At 44.0% G+C, this 9,259-nt stretch overlaps 1 long non-coding RNA gene across 1 annotated transcript in view; it reads right to left on the bottom strand.

Annotated features, from left to right (window-relative positions):
* Window positions 1-330: 330 nt before the first annotated feature.
* LOC122152664 overlaps window positions 331-9,259 on the bottom strand; it is a 30,123-nt gene continuing 21,194 nt past the window's right edge. The window contains exon 3 of the long non-coding RNA XR_006164714.1: window positions 331-630. This is a non-coding gene — a long non-coding RNA (uncharacterized LOC122152664). The remainder of the gene's footprint in view (window positions 631-9,259) is intronic.

Raw genomic sequence — 9,259 nt, 5'->3', positions numbered from 1 at the left:
GAAATGTGGATGCATATACAGCATATGGCCTTGTTATGCTTTTCTCCCCAAACAGATAGCAAAAAAAAGGTATATTTTTGTTGATCATCTTCTAGTATAAATTTGTTTGGGAGTAGGAACATTTTTTTTAATGAACTGTGTATTCTACATCTGTGATTCATGTGTTAAAGAGAAAATTCAATCATTTCAGTGTAATTGTTTTATTTACACCAGTTTAACCAGAAAATAAATGGCTACAATAATCTTATTCTGAGTAAGAAATTATGCAGTTCACACCAGGAGGGTAGTCAGCAGTGAAAAAAAGTAATATTTTCCTGACAAAGCTAGAAATTCATGAATGCTTCCGTGATGGGCAAGAAACCAAACGTTAAAATTACCTCAAGCCATTTCACATGACAAAATAACAATGTTTTATTCATCCTCCCCTTCATCTTTTCTCTTCAAACAAGTGCAGGCCAGGTGATTAACACGCAATCAAAAGCATGGCCCCAGAAACAGAAGGTCCTTCCCTCCAACTCTGCCCAGCACTTAGAGATCTCAGGGAAGCACATCTGTTCTCTTGTAGGGTTTGAAGTAGCAAAATCGCTGAAGGATCTTGATGAGAGGGAGCCTGAATGTCAGTTGTACCTCCTATAAATGAAATTTGATAAGAGAAGAGTGATTGGACACCACATAATGACATTTCATTTAATTAATGTGCTCTGGAAGAAGCAAACATGGGCAGAGCAGCACCGTCAGATGCCCGTACCAGCAGTGCCGAGCTGTCAGCCCGACCCTTCATTTCTGTACTGCCTGTGGAGCAAGTACAGAGGATGACTACCCCGCTTTTCAAATTACCTTTCAAAACAGCCACTAAGTAGGTGCTGACATGTAAGGGCAACACTATAAACCCTTCTTGCGACTTCAGAATGGCACCTGAGCATTTCCCAGGATGTGCCAAAGGGACTCCAGGCTGGGCAAGAGGGAGAATCCCGGGAACCAGGCTGCCCGCCCGTGTGCACAGGGCTCTGGGGATAACACCATGACCATGGCACCCCCCAAACCAGCCGCTAACCGGGATGGGCCAAAGCCCTGGCAGGGAGGATGCTCGCAGGTAAGTAGCATGGATGATCGTACCTCAGTACAACCAGAGGAGTCTCCTATCACTGAAACGGTTGTCAGCCTGAGGAAACAGGGAGCTTCACATGCCTCATCCAGCCTCAGGAAACACCGCTGAGCCCCCAGAAGGTGCCAAGTACAATATCAGCTCAGAGACAGCAGATCCAGGCTCACAAGGCTGGTGCAGCCTTTGAAGCACACACAGTGTTTGCAGGAGGTGAGTAAGCTACTGCTACTCCCACTTATTGGGAGGGTGCTCCAAAACTACGCGGATGCTGCATAATGCTAAAGCTTCTGCTGGTGGATCTGCAGGCGTCCAGGGCAGCACTTACCCAGCCAAGCTGAAGCTGAGTGTCCCTCTGAAAGCCCGGGCCACACTGCAGCTCTGAAGCCAGCCTTTCATCTCCACATCTGCTGCATAAACAAATGTTTGACTTAATGTAGAGGAGTAAGGAGTATCCTTTTCTGTGTCTTTTTTGCTACAAATAATGTGAGCTACCTAGGGAGGACCTGTGCAATGAGACAGATGAACTAAAATAACGCACCCAGACATGTTTAATAATGTGTCCACCCAGCAAGAGCCTCCTTTTGTTGAAGGCCAGGATACTGTTCTGCGGGAATGGAGAAGGTCAGAAACATGCAGCTACCCACGGGGATGGAGGAAATGGCAAAGAAAGGACACCGTGTCCTCCTGTGGCACCTGTGCCAAACGTCCTGCACCTCAAGAGGACACTCTCCAAAAGCAGCAACTGTCTGAGTGCTGCTGCTGAGGCTCCAGCACAAAGTGAGCATTATCCCGTGAGTGAGAAGATGCAATGGCCAGGCCAGCACAGAGGCACCAGCACAAAGTGGGCATGTACATGATTCCTGAGCACTGGTGTTTTCCAGTGCCTTTCTTGAGGAGATCTAATGGCTTTGCTTTACTTTCAGCTTTCAGATAACAGCTCCTAGCGAGAAGCAAGAGAAATCAATACAGCTTGCTCAATGGTACCTCTGGAGTGCTGTAAATCTAATTCAGCAATATTATGACCTTGATAATCCACCTTCTCTGAATCGAGATGGGTTATATCCAACACTGCAGTGACTTCGGACATTTCCCTAGTACAGCCAAGAGCAGTACTGCAGAACAGAGCTAACTGAGGGGTGTATATACTGCCAGTGCCTCAACAGCTATAAAAAGGTTTCCATCTGCTTTGTTAAAATAAGGTTGTTTACTCAAAATGCCTTTGAAGCAAAGACAAGGAGTAGTACAAATTGCTCTAGGAAAGGATCACCGCTATTTATAATAAATCTGGACGGAAATAAAGGTGATGATGAATGCTGGTGATTACACTGGAACCACACAGACAGGTAGGACTGCGATCACTTTGATGTCCCTGCAAAGGGCAGCTTTCGGACCAGAATTGGATTTTGCCCACAGTGCCAACATGGACTTCAGTGTTCATCCCACCCAGCAGGGCCTTGCTTATTTGAAGATATATTTTGTGTCTTGTGGGAGTGAAGATACTTACCATAAGTAAAAATAACAAACTGAGCAGCTGCCAAAGATCACAGCTGGAGGAGTTCTCCAGTAAAAACTTCCAGTTTCGACACTGAGGATCCTGGACCCAAAGCTGGCTGTGATGCAGCTTGGGTGCTTTTCAAAACCCCATCCTCAGCAGAGAGCCTGCTCCTAAGAGCCTGGCAGATTGGGCACAGATTGCACTGGCCTATCACATAGGGTTGTTACTCCTGCAGCTGTGGGAGAGGGACAAGTTTTGCCTTTGCAGAGGCCTGCATTTAAAAGATGAGCTCCTCCGTTCAAGTGTGTCACAGGCAAAGCATGCAACTTCAGTTTCACGAAGGCTTCCCACAAGACTCTTTGCTGAAAGCTTCACTCCCCCAGCAGTGTCTGCATCATTGCCATCAAATCTAGCCTCATGGTGTGCCCAGCACAGTGCGGTAGCCCCAGCACAGCTCCAGTACATACCCAGCACGTCCTCAGCACACCCCAAGCATGCTGCTGCTCTGCACCAGCTGCACAACTTCTGAATGTAAGTCAGAAATATTGTGGCTGCCCAGAGCAGTTCAAAGGGGAGACGTGTAAGAGAGGCCCAGCAAGGCAATCACAGACCCTGGAATAACTGAAAGACTGTTTTAACTTGTATTGTTATTCAATGATAAGATATTGAAATGATGCCTTAGATAAGACCTGGGAGGAGGGCAGAGAGTGGCTGTGGCAACTAAGGCTGCACTTTTATCTACAGGGGCAGCCTAAGGAAAAATGAAGTGCCAAGAGGTCTCACAGATGCAGTTTGCTGTCTCTAATTGACCAGGCTGCATTTTCAAGGCTACCTTTGCAATGAAAGTGGGTAAATGTTGATTTTTTTTTTTTTTTTTTTTTAAGATGACAGATCTTCCCAAATCAGAGAAGCCATGCAAGGCTTGAAGCCTGTCCCCTGCAGAAGTCCTGGCTGAAGAACTAGCTTGGGTCAACAAGTGAACTGTTACTTAGATGGCCCAAGCAGTCAATATGTGCAGTATCAAAGAGAATGAGCTCCTGTGTGCAGCTGTGCAGCAGCCCTGCTCCCCACCGCCTGGGGCTGAGTGTGGAAAATAAGGTGCTAACAGCTTAAGATTCGGGTACGTGCTTGGTGAACCTCTCAAAGCACCTCTGCATCCTAGTCCCCGCCCGCATGAGATGTGTAGGAGCTCACAGGGTTTTCATACCCATACAGCTAGACACCAAAATGTGTTTTTAAAACTGGCCCATGGCCATGCTGCAATTAATACCCCTATTAGTGAGATGGCAAAGCAATGCATACAGACGCTGTCACAATGGCTCTGCACAGCTCTCAGACAGGAGGTAGCACTGCAGCACGTATTATAAGGTGCAAGATGACCAAATTTGCAAAGCCAATATCCTGCCCTTGGTAATGTTCTGCAGAAGGCTTTTAGGCAGAATCCAGGAAAGTATCTGAGATGAAAAACCTCAAAAAAATGTTCTGAAGAGTCTTTACTGCTTTACTCCTACATCTGCCATGCTGCATATTCAACTTGGTTTATGCTTAGGCAAAATAAATTAATCAGTAGGGCTGCAAAGAAAACATTGCTAATTGAAAGATAAATACACTCTAGAGAAACCTCCTCCAGGAAAGAGCTGACAAAGTAGGAAATAGTAGGATAGGAGTAACACATCACTAGAAGAATAAAAATAACAGAAACCTCAATAGTGTTGTAATAAAACCAAATATATCCAAACATTGAGTGAACCACACAACCATTCAGAAGTCATAATTTTTTCATTTATTTAGGAAAAAAAAGGTGTAAGTACTCAATACCTACCTGCAGTGAAGCCAACTCAATTCTAACCTAATTTTAGCAGATGAGCATGATACATACCACATTTCACATCTACAACAGTTAAATCAATGAAAAACTGAATTAGTGGCCATTACAAAAAACGAAGGATTCATTGCAAGGTTAGTTCTTTCACCTTCTCTCTCCCCTGTTCTCCTCCAAACAAGACTGTACCAGTTTAGCTTCATTTTTTCAAGACACTGATACTTTCATTTTTAAGATTTAAATCCTGTCAGTGGGTTTTTGCACACAGCTCATTAGTTAACAGGCCTATTCACACAGATGAAAGATATTGTTAAATATTTTGCTGACTTAGGATTATTATCTAGGGTCAGTGGGGCAAAGCAACCAGCTTCACCTCCCTCCACTCTTTCTGTGGCAGCAGACAAGAATGCAATGGCTTTCTTAGGGCAGTAATTACTAAGAAGCAGCCAGGACACTTTCAGACCTTCAGTGAGTTCTTTGAGCAATGCTAATGCTGTAAAAGAAGAGTTGTGATTCCTTTCAAGGCTCTCACCAGCACACCTGTGGGCAAGGAACCTTGATAAGACAGTAATTGGAGGGGGGGGGTGGGGTTCAGCACCTATTCAAGAAGTATTGTTTTAAACCATATCTTAAATAACATGACAAACATACAACACACTGCATTTTTCACCAGTCACCTAAAAAGGACATGAGCTAGAATAGGGTTCTCTGCCAATTTTTGAGTTTCCAGCACCTGCTACAGAAACAGAAGGATTGTTCATAAAACATCTGTGAAAGAAAACTCAGCTTGGAGTCAGAGGAGTCTTCTTTCCCCACCAGCACTTCTGTAACTATGGCTATGGGATATACTCACACTTCAGGAGAAGCATCCACTCCTGCAATAGGAGTAAATGTGCAAATAAAATTAAAATCAATTAAAAAAAAAATAATGAGGAAATGAGAGTGACCTGTTAAGCTAATGACTGATTACAGCATCTAAAGCTCACAGAGGCTGACAGATGTAAAACCACAGTACTCAGCAGTGCTTGCCAATGTGCACTGGTTAAAAATCATGCAGGATGTGGTCACCTTTCATTGTACAGAGTGTTACAAAAATTAAGAATTTATTTCTGTTAAAAGAAACACACTCAGTGAAGCAGATACAGAGATAAAATTGTGTGATGTTAATAATAAACATGTAAACATTTTCAGTGGCAGGATCCTTCATTTCTCCTCTCCTATTCAGAGACAGATGCATACACTCATACACACATTTACATATGGGGGGAGGGCCAGTGATGCAATAACATACTCTATGGTAGTACATGCAAATATATATACATAATTAGCATGTAGCCATATGAATTACTTGAAGTTTAGAAACATAAACTGTATGTCTGAAAGAGACCAAGTCAGCAAGTCTACTTCCTTGCACTGTAGCTAAGATCATTATGAGATCCTTGCAAAAACCCTTGTTGCATCTTAGAACAGATCAGACTGCTTGTTTTGATGCTTACCAACATCCCTCTAAACCTCAGGCTACTTTATTTACTGCAGCTCATAGACAGATGCTCTTGGGCCAGCGTTCTCCTTCCCCATGTAACTGTTGTTCACTGTCCTCCCTGATCTGTTTATGGACAGTGTCAAGCATCAGCGTCCCTATCACTTCCTGGCCTTGGTGTGACTGAGCATCCAACCTGGTCCCTCAACCCTCACTCCTCTTTCAGTTCTTGCTTGAGGCATTGAAAAAGCCCGTGGTGTATTTCCGACCAGCTTTCAAAAGGCTCGGCACACTGGCATTAATATGTCCCTGTTTGTACTGAAGATACCAGAGAGGCTCACTTTTGCTATCTAGTGGTTACCTCACCCTGTTGCTCATCTCATTCTGGGGCCAGCCAGAACGTCCGAGTCTTCATCACTTGGTTGCCCATCCGTCTGCTGTGGCTGTGCACACAGGACGTGCACGTATCTCCTACACAGCATGGAAGCATCTTTGCACTGGTTTTTGTGCAAGATCACTTTGTACAAGACCTGAGCCAACTTTTACCTTTCACAAAACAGTTTAAGAGTGGGAGGCACATGGGATCTAACCACCTCCATCGCATCCCGCATGTGGGTTTCCTCTGGTTGCAGGTGGTTAGTGAAAAAGTCCCCGCACCCCTGCTTTCATCGAGCACTTCCATGGCGAGTCAGCAGCATCTCGGTTCCCACATCACTGATTTGAGACAGGAGCCCAATTCTTCTGGCAGGACAAATCCCCCAGCTAGGAGTGGGTAGGTTATATCCCCAAGCCAAAGCACTCACTCTCATTTAAAATCAAATTTTAAATTAACAAGACAGGTGAGGTATTGCAGTACTGAGTGTGACAAATTTAGCATGCAGATCAGTAACCAAAATGGGATCTTTCTCTCTGCATCCCTTAAGCCCTCACACAGCTCAGTGCCCAGGAACAAGGACCCCTCCTGTGTCAGGCACACCACCATCTCCTGTTTTCACCACAAGAGAAATTTCAGCATTTGTTTGCATGTTTTCTCCCACTCTCAACTTTAGAAAAGCAGATGGAAGTTTTAGTTCCTTGGTTTTCTTGTTCCTGAGATGGAAAACCATTTCCTCTGCCCACAATTCAGGATTAAGGGTGAGCTTTTTCTCTATCACAAAGCAGTGCCAGCAGCCCCATACCCTCACACCGCACTGTGGGTTGGGATCTCTGGCCAGGTTGAATCTCCCACCCACCTGAGTGGGACCATGTAGATGTTAAAGGATATCCCCCTCCAGGCTGAGAACAGAAATAACATTTATTTTTCATAGTTATAATAAAGACGGTCCTAACTAGAGAGATCTTCCATCTAACTTCACAAATAAAAATACTGTTTAAAATACTGTTAATAGCATCACCTAGTAGCCATATTGCAGAGCTACTTGTACACTGGGGACAGCAAAGAGTTTTGGCTAACATTTGTGTGGAAGCTTTTACTTCTTATAATAAAATGATCCTCCTTCTGCCTGTTTGTATATTGATTAACTAATAAATATCCTCTTTGTTTCCTTCTGTTTGTTATATGTTGATAGTTTTGTTAGCTTCCTTCATATCTTTGTTTATAAAATGAATAAAAAGAAATTGGCCAATCCAGGAGTGAGAGAAAGTCCTGCTTTGAGAAAAGAATTACTTGAACTTGACTTTGCGGGAAACAATGTAGCTAAAGAGGAGATGTTGTGAGGAAGATGGAGAGGCTTCCACCGAAGGCTACTTTGATGCTTCTGAAAATTACTGCAGACAAAGAAAAACTAGATTCTTGGGGTTTATAAGTGCTTTCAGACTTCAGCTTTTGATATCAAGGATATTTATAAAAACTAAAGCAGGTGATGTGCAATTCCCTGGTGGCACTGGGGTGGAAATGATTTCCACCCACTGCAGCCACCTGGAGCACCGGCGTCTGTCGCTGGCTGCTGCAGGCGGGCTGGTGGCTCGGGAAGCACGTGTTTCTCTGCCAGCATCATCTGAGATGGACACCCAGCCCGTAGGGACCCGAGGTGGGGCGAGAGCCAGCCTACCCTGGAGCCCACATCACTCCCAAGCGCACACCACGAGGCCAATCTCACCGCCAGCCGAGCGAGAAGGAGCCCCATAACCCAACAGAAGATGCACTCACTGAGGTCAATGAAATCATTCTAAGACTTTGTTCTCATGCTGAGAAGAAGCACCATTTTTATCTAATAGATCTACTTTATCCTGCTGTTTTCTCTCTGTGCTCATCCTGGCTTCCAGTGGATTCAGCAATAAGATGGGCTCTTATCCCTAGGAGCAGGATGCTCTGCGGTGTTGCACAAACCATTTGGCTGCAGTGGTACTGTGCTGCTTAGAAGCTATTTGCAGAGACAGAAAAGGTAAGACAAATGCACAGAGGGCTACAAACATAAGTCTAGTTTGAAAAAGCTAGAAACCCCAAACTGCTGCTCTCTTCTGCTAGGTTCTATTCACTGTAAAAAAAAAAATAGATGCCATTTCTTCAGGCATGAGTAAGAAAAGGTGAAAATTCAGGCTTGCAGCTCTTTTCATCAGCAGGTCTCCAGCACACCCTTAGGGGTGACTACACACTGTCACTTGCTTTTGAAACACTACATGTAAGAGCTTCTCTTTTCCCCATCATCAACTCCTGGCAACAGATTTCCCCCTGCTTTCAATCTTCCGTTTTACAGTATGGTCTCAGAGAAATATGCTTTGATTAGCCTATTTTGACAAGACAAATTTGTCGTTCCTGCAGTCATTCTGCATTTCTGCAAATCAGTTGGCAAATCTTCGTATAGATAGCACCCAGGGTAAGCACCTGGGCAGCGAATTGTGGGGCCAAAGGCATTTGTGTCTTCATAATTATCCTGCAGCTGTGATAGCTGAACTGCAAACACCAGAGCCAGAACACAGACTCGTGCTTTGTGCTCTGCCCCTCTCTCTGCTTTGTGTGCATTCATCGCCGTTGTCCTATGCTTCAGAAACAAGGTCAAAATCAACACAGCAACCTGAGAGCTACCAACAGAACTGTGCAGTTTTTCCCTACCCTCACCCATTATGCACTTTATGTCCCTTCTCAAATGGCACTTGATGCTTTTATTTTATTAATTACCAGGATGTTTTCTTTAGAAAAGGTTCTCTATAAATAAAAATTCAAGATAAGAAAAGAAAGAATTGCATCTTTGTGTAGTTAAAGCAAATTTTATGTTCTCGGCTTTAAATCTTTCAGGTATCTTCTTTCTGATTTTACTCAGTCAATAGGTATAAAATAATTTTCTGTTTGACTTAGGAACTTATTTTTACTTATAGAACAGAAGTCCAATCCCAAACTGTTAATGGCACTGAGGTAGT

This window comes from Tyto alba, unplaced genomic scaffold (genome assembly GCF_018691265.1).
Source record: "Tyto alba isolate M040663 unplaced genomic scaffold, T.alba_DEE_v4.0 Super-Scaffold_9, whole genome shotgun sequence".
Taxonomy (NCBI): Eukaryota; Metazoa; Chordata; class Aves; order Strigiformes; family Tytonidae; genus Tyto; species Tyto alba.
Note: the sequence above shows the minus strand (reverse complement) of the source record. Positions and strands in the feature narration are given on the sequence as shown.